At 40.6% G+C, this 10886-nt stretch overlaps 1 long non-coding RNA gene across 2 annotated transcripts in view; it reads left to right on the forward strand.

The window, feature by feature from the left end:
- Window positions 1-10590, forward strand: part of LOC133251659 (uncharacterized) — a 55999-nt gene extending 45409 nt beyond the window's left edge. The window contains exons 2-3 of one of the 2 annotated variants that reach the window (XR_009737719.1): window positions 4012-4085; window positions 10338-10590. This is a non-coding gene — a long non-coding RNA (uncharacterized LOC133251659). The remainder of the gene's footprint in view (window positions 1-4011; window positions 4086-10337) is intronic. The other variant, XR_009737718.1, reaches the window with a different exon arrangement.
- The last annotated feature ends 296 nt before the right edge of the window (window positions 10591-10886 follow it).

Raw genomic sequence — 10886 nt, forward strand, 5'->3', positions numbered from 1 at the left:
ATGGACACAGTAACAGAGGCAGAAGAGACTAAGAGGACATGGCAAGAATACTCAGAAGAACTATACAAAGAAGGTCTTAATGACCTGGATAACTGAGATGATGTGGTCAGTCACCTAGAGCTGGACATCCTGGCATATAAAGTCAGGTGGCCCTTAGAAAGCATTACTACAAACAAAGCTAGTGAAGGTGATGGAACTTCAGCTGAGCTATTCAGAATCCTAAAAGATGATGCTGTTAAAGTGCTGCACTCAATATGTCAGCAAATTTGAAAAACTCAGCAGTGGCCACAGGATTGGAAAATGTCAGTTTTCATTACAATCCCAAAGAAATTCAGTGCCAAAGAATGTTCCAACTATTGGATTATTGCACTCATTTTTCATGCTAGCCAGGTTATGCTCAAAATCCTTCAAGCTAGGCTTCAGCAGTACATGAACTGAGAATTTACAGATGTGTAAGCTGATTTAGAAAATGTAGAGGAACCAGAGATCAAATTGCCAATATTCATTAGGTCATGGAGAAAGAAAGAGAATTCCAGAAAAACACCTACTTCGGCTTCATTGACTACACTAAAGCCTTTGACTGTGTGGATCACAACAAACTGTGGAAAATTCTTAAAGAGATGAGAATACCAGACCACCTTACTTGCCTCCTACAAAATCTGTATGCAGGTCAGGAGGTGGCAGAACCAGAAACAGAACAACTGATCTGTTCAAAATTGGGAAAGGAATACAACAAAGCTGTATTTTGTCATCCTGCTTATTTAACATATATGCAGAGTACATTACACAAAATGTCAGGCTGGATGAATCACACACTGGAATCGAGATTGCCAGGAGAAATATCAATAACCTCAAATATTTAGATACTACCACTCTAATGGCAGAAAGGGAAGAGGAACTAAAGAGCTTCTTGATGAGGGTGAAAAACAAGAGTGAAAAAGCTGGCTTAAAACTTAGCATTAAAAAAATAAGATCATGGCAACCAGTCCCATCACTTCATGGCAAATAGAAGGGGAAAATATAGAAGCAGTGACAGATTTTATTTTCTTGGGCTCCAAAATCACTGATGGCTGTGACAGCAGCCATGAAGTTAAAAGATACTTGCTCCTTTGAAGGAAAGCTATGACAAACCTAGACAGCATATTCAAAAGCAGAGACATCATTTTGCCATCAAAAGGTCTGTGTGTGTAGTCACAGCTATGGTTTTTCCAGTAGTCCTAGATGGATGTGAGAGTTGGACCAGAAAGATGGCTGAGCACAGAAGAATTAATGCTTTCAAATTGTGTTGGAGAAGACTCTTGAGAGTCTCTTGGACAGGAAGGAGATCAAACCAGTCAATCCTAAAGGAAATGAACCCTAAATATTCATGGGAAGGACTGATGCTGAAGCTGAAGCTCCAATACTTTGGCTGCTTTATGTGAAGAACCAACTCATTGGAAAAGACCCTGATGCTGGGAAGGATTGAAGGTGGGAGGAGAAGGGAACGACAGAGGATGAGATGGTTGGATGGCATCACTGACTCAACGGACATGAGTTTGAGCTAACTTTGGAAGATAATGAAGGACAGGGAAGCCTGGCATACTGCAACCCATGCTATCACAAAGAGTCAGACATGATTTAATGACTAAACAACAACACACTTTTTAATAAAATCTTTATATAAGAAAAACTTCTATAATGAGTTCTTGAGTGAGACTGTTCCTGTTATCTCATTTTAGTTTAAGCCTCAAGGCTGATAAATGATAAATAACACTGTAGTCTAAAGAATAAAACAAGTAGTCAGTGCTCCCTCTGCTGCTGCTGCTGGTTTTTAGTTGCTCAGTCCGGTCTGACTCTTTGCAACCCCAGGGACTGTAGCCCGCCAGGCTCCTCTGTCCATGGAATTTTCCAGGCACGAATACTGGAGTGGGTTGCCATTTTCTTCTCCAGGGGATCTTCCCGACCCAGGGACGGAACCTGTGTCTCCTACTTGGCAGGGGGACTATTTACAATTGAGCCACCTGGGAAGTCCAAGACTCCCTCAGAAATAGTCAGATTTGTCTTTCATATTCACCTCCATGACTCCAACCAGGCTTTATAATGATAAGACTAAAAATTCAAGGAAAGTGGTTGAAATAGTAAGAGTTTGTGAGAAAGCAGACGGCTACAGCCAGGGGAAAACTGCATACCGTCTCCTCAGCCACGTGAAAGAGGCCCCGAAGAAATCACTCTTAGAGGTTGGGGTGGGGGTGTTGCTTTTTACAGAGACTGACATTTCATTATTGGTTGGATATTTGTGTATGCAGTTGACTCTCTGATCTGCCCCTTGATACTGCCTGAACAGGTAAAGAGGCAATTGGAGAGATGAGAAGGAAAGGGAGGGTGGTAGTCTCACATCCTATACCACTGCTGTTAGGCAAGACTGTGAAGGATTTTTGTGAGCCACATAGATGTCACAACAGGTGATCAGACCTGAGCTATCTAAAAGTAGCCCAGCCAGGAGGCTGGCTTGACATTTGTGCAAAAGAAGCTGTAGTAGGGACCTCAGCGCTCAGGAACTAGAGGAGAGGTGGTTTAAAGAAGTCTTCTGAGGTCATGTAGAGAGAGCATTGCCTGTGTCAGGTAAGTCTGCCCCAAGAACCCATGTTATATGCTTATCCCAGAGAGCTAATCTACAGCCAAGAGGAATCCAGTGGTATGAAGTGCTTCTTTCTTGCAAGCCTCCTCTTCTGCTCTAACACCGGAGGGATGAGGGGTAGCACCAAGTGAGGGGGAAGAGGACAGTGAAAGAATAGACTAGCCCCCTTGCTTCTTCCTATGCGTCCTTGAGGCATATACTGCCAGGATAGGGGAATCTAGGTTTGTAGGATCTTATATAATTCAGGGAACCATCTTTACTGAGTCTGAATACATATTTACAGTTTTGTATGAGGCCCCTGAAAGTTCAGAGCCCTGACCTTCATTATCTTTGCGGGAAATCCAGTGCTTAAGGGGTCAAAGAAAAGAACCATGAATTGCGTATGACATTGATGTCTGTCTTTAGTAGAGGCAGACTTTTAAAAGTCCCAAATCAATCAATCTATCTATCTGTCTATCACCATAATGGGGGTGTTCCTATAATTGAAAGTAATGGAAATCTCGGTTATGCCCAAGATGTTATCAAAGAGCACAGAAAGTAGGTCTGTCGTGGTATATTAAAAGGCAGCGGTTAGAGAACAATAAAGTCACTTCCTGATGGTACTCCCAGAATATGTAATAGCCTCAGCTCTAATTCCTTGTAAAACAGTCAGGAAAAAATTAGTACTTTATAATTACCTAAGCTAAACCCATTAATTAGATGTTAATAATTATAGATAAATGATTAATGATAAAATGAGTACAATAACTTCAGAGTTCCTAGAAGTGGACAAAAATCCCAGAAGAACAAGGTCTGGAAGGCAGATTGTTTGTTAAGACAGAGGTCGCCTAGGTTCATTTTATTTTTGATCTCACAGAGGACATAGGGACCATTCCTTTGCCTGAGTCATTTTGCATCCTTGTCTTAACAGTTTCAATTGTGAACAGGAATTTTTTTTTTCAGAAGGCATTCTCTACTAGTCTTATAATCAAATTATAAGAGACTGTGACCACTCTATTAATTCAGCCCATGCCCCAAAGCAGAATATCTTCTTTAGGCACATGATATCTGATCAACTTTACCCCATACTTCTGTGTCCACCTAGTCCCCTGTATATAAATGGGAACATAAGAACTCCAGAAACAACTGTCCAGGAAGCAGCCTTTCATTTTTATGAGGATTTCTGACAGCAAATACATGAAACATTAGAAGTCTGGCTAAAGGCTATAAAAAATACTCAGATAAATGATATTTAGAAAGTTCATCCATGAGTTTATACTGTAAGGTAGTAACCTGTATTGTCTTAAGACTTCATTGGACACTTAGTGGATAAGATAGCTTCTCAAATTTTTGGACAAAAGAATTCTCAAAAAAGTGTCTTTGTTGTTGTTGTTGTTGCTTGTTTCTGGCCCTAGGCAATAAACAACTTGAAGATAAAACTTTTATTCATATTTCTGGTGAGCCTCAAATCTGGCTTGGAACACAACAGGTATGCAAGAATATTTGTGAACCAATCATCTGAATCATCAAACCTATTACCAGTGTGATGAGTTGGGAAATGTAACATTAATAATTAGGATGATGACAAGAGGGATGAGAGACTCGGATGTAGCTTTACTTCCGAATGTCCATTTTGGTAGTTGCCCAAAATTTAAGTTCACACAACTAGACAACCTTCTATGTAACAGGATTGATGAAGCCTAGGTTTCTAAAGTAGAAATTAACCCATCCTGGGTTAAATGAGTTTGTGACCAGAATCTAAAATATAATTAGAGTCCAAGGCTGTGGGATACCAGATCACTACCACTGGCGTTGCACTGAACTGGAATCAGAGTACAGACTGAAGGGCACGGCTGTCAATCACTCAGAAGTGACAGCTGTAAGTGACCGTAGGGGTCTGCTCTATTGAGAGTTTTAGAAAGAGCAAGAGCAGCACAAGAAAACGCACACTCTCGCTGACCTTAGCTTGGAAAGCCAGGAGCTTTGTCAGTCTTGTCTATAAGACTTTTCCTTCCAGTCTCAGTGAGAGACTGCATCAGGTGCTCTTTTTATCAGGGGAACACTCACACCACAGGAAGTAACACTCTCAAAGTAGAACACATGTAAGTAACAATAGTAGCGCCTTCAACTTGAAAGCTCAAAGTTACCCAAGTGCTAGCACTTTCATCTGGAACAAAAAGACCTGGAGGATATTTTTAGTAATAGTCCTGATCATGGAAAATGCATCTGCTCTGGTGATTTCAAGTTGCGAGTCTACTTTGGTGACTAAGCTGGGGTGGGAGTAGGGTTTGAGAGGTCTTTTAACAGCCTTACACACACTAAACTGCCTGCAGCCTCTAATAAATGGATGCTTAATATTAGGACCATCTCGTTTTACATCACTATTTCTCCCTGCGATGTTCCTTGTACTCTTCAAGGCTTAAAAACATTTTAAGAATTCATAGTCCTTAACTCAGGTTGAAAATCTAATCAGATGACAGATTCTCTAAGTTCCTCGTCAACGGTGAATCACAGATCCTCTCTTGTCACATTCCTCCTGTTGCCTTTCTAGACCCTGAGGGCTCATCATGTTACCCTAGTTTAACACATGTGTATGTGCTTCTGATTAGGCTTTGCTGTCTGTCTGTCTAGTCTTCCTTCTAGTTTATCCGTCTTGCAAATCACTGCCGGACATACTCGCAAAAAAGGTAACTCCAATGACCCTCCTCGAGATTTTTTTTTAAGACAAGAGATGAAATCCAGAGTAACTCTTCATTTTGATGTTTAAATCCATTTTTCTCATTTTATAGTGCTTCAAAGGCACTATACCTCTGTTCAATTTGTCTCTCTACTGTTTTTCCTATTGATACCATGTTTGACATCAATTTTTGACTTTTGGATTGCTTATTTCATTGCAAGGCATGTACAAGCCTTGGCCCATTTTTCTACTTTCTAGGACCTCTTTCCAAGCCTATTTTGAGCTATCCATCCATCACTCAAAGCCCCTCTCAGATGCATTCTCTCCCTGAAACATTCTGATGTTTGAATTCATTTGAATTCTTCAAATATATTGTTGACATTTTTGATTGTTGTATTGTTGACAGTATCCACTGTTAATTATCAACAACTCCTTTTATAGGAGGTATTCTTATACTTCTCTTATTCTTCCCTCGAAGCTGTAAATTTCTGGGACTAAAGGTCTGGGACTCGCTTATTCAGCCTGCAGTGCCTGAAGTGGTACCCTGGTTAGGAGTCAATCTGTATGACTACAGCTTATGTAACTGCATGTTTCATTACATATATATTTAAACATATTTGAATTAAATAGGTAAAATAATTAGAGTCACATCAAAGAGAAAATGGGCCACATCTTACTTTATGGTTACTTAATTCTTCAGTTGGCTTCCTTTTCTTTTCCTATTGAAAACAGCCCCTAAACTACTGTGTAAGTGGCAGGTTTTTTGTTTTCTGTTTTTTTTTTTTTTTTAATGGAAAGGTTACAAAGCTTGAACACATGATTCAGAAGCCGAAAAGGATAATTAAGTCACTCTTGCAATGACATGTTTTAAATGGAATGCTTTTCTATCAGTTATATCTACCTGGAGAAGAGTATTAAGGATTTTTTTCCCCACCTACGACTTTGTCACATAATAAATTGTATTGGAAACTTTTGTGTGCTCCTTCTTTAAAATAGCTTACCCAACTTCAACATTGCCTTAGATGGCATGCCGATCACTTAAGAACATCACTTACAAATTATTTGCCAAGTTATTTTTACAGACCAGAGTTTCTACTGAGGGAAATGATTTTAAATGTTTGGCTGACTTGGGCCTCCAACAAATAGTGCTTGTCAATAAATATTAAAGAATCATATGAATATGGAGCTGGAAGTCTGAATTATACCTCCGCCATGGGATTTATTATCCTCCTCTCACCATACCTGGGGTATGGAGGCTAAAAGGTCTGTTGCAAATCCTGTTTTATTCATTGAGAAACATCCACTGAGAACTATTCTTGAAACTTCTGCAACTGTTGAGGACTTCTATAATAAAGCAGGTTTTTCATTATCAGAAAAGAAAAACGCTGATGAGACTGTAGTGCTGCTTTCAAAAATGCCATCTTCCTTTTGAGTTCTGGATATAAAATGTAGGATCTGAGATACTAAGTGAGGGAATTTGGAATGTGAGACTTTGTTTTGTTTTCATTGAACACTTCAGGAACAAAAGATTAAATAATTAACCTAAAAAAAGCCACATTCAAAGGGCTGGATTTTGTCCAGGGTAGCTTGGGCCGTGGAAGAACTGACGGACATTTCTCAGCTCTCTTTTGGCTGTGTTTCAGAGGCCTAACCACAAGTGGTCAGGGGTTCAGAAGTGGATGGATTGTCTTCTTGCTTTTATCATCAGCGTGTACTGTGACCTCAGTAGTCATTTACCCAGCACTGTTTCTGTTCGTGTTTAATGATCCTGGAATGTGAGAGTGCAGTGATTAGGGGCCTGGACTCGGAGCCAGGCTGCCTGGCTTGAATCACTGCTCTGCCACCTACTAGTCCTCTAGCCTGCGGCAAGTCATTCGACCTCTCTGAATCGGTTTCCTCACCTCTTTGACCACTGCTGCTGCTGCTGCTAAGTTGTTTCAGTCGTGTCCGACTCTGTGAGACCCCATAGACGGCAGCCCACCAGACTCCCCCGTCCCTGGGAGTCTCCAGGCAAGAACACTGGAGTGGGTTGCCATTTCCTTCTCCAATGTATGAAAGTGAAAAGTGAAAGTGAGGTTGCTCAGTCATGTCTGACTCTTCTCGACCCCATGGACTGTAGCCTACCAGGCTCCTCCGTCCATGGGATTTTCCAGGCAAGAGTACTGGGATGGGTTGCCATTGCCTTCTCCAGGAGTGGGTTGCTAGGCCTGGGTAAAACATCAGTGCAGCTTAGAACTCCTCTCACCTGGGTCCTTGCCCATGAGTCTTTTCTGATTGTGCTAAGCCCCAGACTCTTGAACTGAAGAATTCAGATTGCTCTTCTGAAGGAGTGTGAACGCCATGACTTCTGAATGCCTGAGTAAGTTAGAACAGAGAAATAACCTGGGCTCCTATGATTTTTCTCAAGAATGGGGGTAGGGGTTATCCAGGCTTCATTTTGAGCCTCTGTTTCTACTGCTAATGGACCTGAAACCCTGGGGGGATTTCCAGCTCTGACTCACCCTAACCTGAACTCACTGGATACAGTCAGAACCCACTGGGTTGGAGAATGAAGCAAGTTAAATCCTTTCTTGACTTACTCTTCTTGACTCCCTCTAAACATGAGGCCTTATCTTTTCCAGCGTCTCATCTCACCGTTGGCCTTTTCTTTCCTGAAGTGGAACTTTAGCCATGCTAGAAAGGCTGACCGTCTTGCTACTGCTTTTCTGCAAGGGCTGATGCTGTTCTCTGAGGCTGGTTGTCTGAGTAGCAGAGCGTGATCTCCCATGCCCAGGGCTGAGTAACAGTTTCTGGGAGACTGTGGAAAGTATGCATTATTGGCATAATAGATCAAGACTTTCATCAACATAAAAGGAAAGGAATTACAAGGTACTTGCTGACAGGGAATTGTAGCTTGAGAGGGCACTCAGGGGCCAGATACACTAAAAGCATTTTGGCACAGCGAAGTGTATTTCCTGGACAGATGTGTTTCATTCGTGATGGAAGGGCCTCACACTTCTCTCACGTTCTAACACGCTGGTTACAAGTCAGCTGCGGCCATGTTGTGTCAGATACTGTTATCACAGGAAGTTCAATGTTGTCACCCCTTACGGGGACATTGCTTCAAGGAAACCAGACCAGAGCTGTCTTGCGAGAGGAGAAAACGTTTTTATTTCGTGTTTTCTCCTTTCATCTTGGTGGTCAGATCAGGTTAAAAGTGGCAGTGTTGGTCTTGGTGTTTATTCCACGTTTTGCCTTTTCTGATTTCTCCTTATAGATTCCATGCAGTGTGAGAATTGCATTCAGAAGGGCTAGCTTGCAAAAGCGTCGCTTAGAAAGAACGGAGGTTTTTTTTTTTTTTTTCATTTTCTCACAGAGAGAAAGAAAGAATTCTTTTATCAACATTTTATTTCATGGAAGTATAATTGATTTATAATGTTGTGTCAGTTTCTGGTGTACAGCAAAGTGTTCAGATACACACATATATAATATAGTTTGTATTTGCAAATCCTAAACTCCCTATCTACTCCCTTCCCCACTTCCCCTCCCCCCTTGACAATCACAAGTCTGTTCTCCAAAGAATTCTTCATAAAAAAAAATTATTAACATGTTAGTGAAATCACAAAATATAATCTTTTCTTATTGTTATGTATGAGAAAATCTGGAAGGTAGAAGTTATTTTCCTCCAATTTTCACACCGACTACAATGTTTCAGCTCTTCTTTATGCCCGTTATTTTCTGCAGAGCCAAATAAGTAGATTCAGAGTTTTCCTTGCCCTCGAGAGCCCCTTTTCATCATAAAGTCTAATAAGAAGGTCCCAGACATAACTCCAGTGTCCCAGACTGCCCTTTACACCAGACGAAAGGTAAAACGAGCCGATCAAGTAACAAACTACAAATTGATGCAGGCAGTGAGAACAGAAGACTGGTTTTGTGCCCTGTAACGTCTGCATAAAAGTGGAGAATATGGTTAAAAACATTGGCGGCAGCCAGTTACCGGAATAGCTAGCACTTCCAGGAACAAATGCATTCCTAATGAATCTGCGGACACTGCATTTACCGCAACAACAGCAGACTTTCTCACACATGCACTCCACGGTGCCCGCCTGCACGGGCTTTATTGACCTTCTGCAAACACTGATGGAGGAGCAGGCTGCCAGAGAGTGAGAGGCAGAGAGCCATCCAAAACATCTTGGAAAGGCCTCTGAGAGAATTTTTTAGTGTTTAGAAGACATACTATTCTTTTCTCTGCCAAAAGTCTTTTTTTTTTTTTTTGGTTGTTGTTGAAGAATTCAAAGACTGAAAAAAAAAATATATATATGGTTTTCTAATGACATAGTCACGCAATCCTTTCCAAGACCCACAATACCTGCTGAGATTTTGTATCATTCTAAAGCGGCTCAAGTGTCTTGATTATAGTATAAACACACATTCTGACTGACTGAGAAAGGCTTTTTTCCCCCTTTCACTGCTCATTTACATGGTTTTATAATCTTCCTGTGTAATGAACAGTAAGTCTAGCATGAAGAAATATCTTCTACAGAACACAACCTTGCTTAAACACTAAATAGTTTGGGCCTTGGAACTGAAGAGAGAACAGCTTTTTCACATCTGACTACAGCCAGAGGGATGAAAGGCTTTATAGAGTATTTTAGACAGCTCAAAGTCACCACCTGATTCACTGTTGGCTACTAATGGCAACTTAATACATCCTGATAAATATGAAGCTACAAGTTTCATGTTGGAGGAAAATTCTCTATAAATGAAACATTTTTTCCATATATATAACTGAATCACTTTGCTGTATAGCAGAAATTAAGACAAAGTTATAAATCAACTATACTTCAAAAAATATTTTTAACAGAATCAGAAAAAAAAATAATTCTTTTCCTGGGAAGTGTTTTACATTTTTACACTTGGCCAAACTGGCTAAAGGTTAAAAATTTCAGGTAATCAAACATTACCACCTTGTTTTTCTTTATGGAAGAGCTGACCTCCCCCCAAATATCTCACTAACTGAAATAAATTAGTTCTTCTGGCAAAATACTATAACTAAAACTGGAATCCATTTGCCTCTTCTTTTAGGCACTGAAATTAAAGTCACTGCATTCTTCATCCAAGATCTGTTATGTCTGTGAACAGTAAAAACCGATGGTGATATTAGTTGCTGGACTCCAGGTAAATTACTCATAGCTGTCATCACCATCATATTCTCTGCTCCGCCCTAAACCAAACACAGAGACAATGGTGCCAGAACAAATTGCAATAAAACATCGAATCCTCAAGCAGCTAGTCTGTATATAGATCTGGGGTAAATAAATTATACAACTGCCACGAATGCACATTTATCATTTCATTTTATCTGTGATGTTACTGACTCAACTAAAGACCACATCCAGTAAAACCCTGTTTTAATGACCAGCTCCAGACATCAAATTTATGCTGCTCTGGTTGCTTGTGGTTGGAACTCTTAACTATTGAATAAACGGCTCTATCTTCAAAAGATTGGGTTGACCTGCTGATTTGAAACCGCTTCCCAACAGCAGTTAACGGTGGCCACCCAGCTGAGATCAGAGGAGTTGAAACAGGCCTTTATGACAGACACAAGGGAAGAAGTTATCTGTCAGACAATCA

This window comes from Bos javanicus, chromosome 7 (assembly GCF_032452875.1).
Source record: "Bos javanicus breed banteng chromosome 7, ARS-OSU_banteng_1.0, whole genome shotgun sequence".
Classification (NCBI taxonomy): Eukaryota; Metazoa; Chordata; class Mammalia; order Artiodactyla; family Bovidae; genus Bos; species Bos javanicus.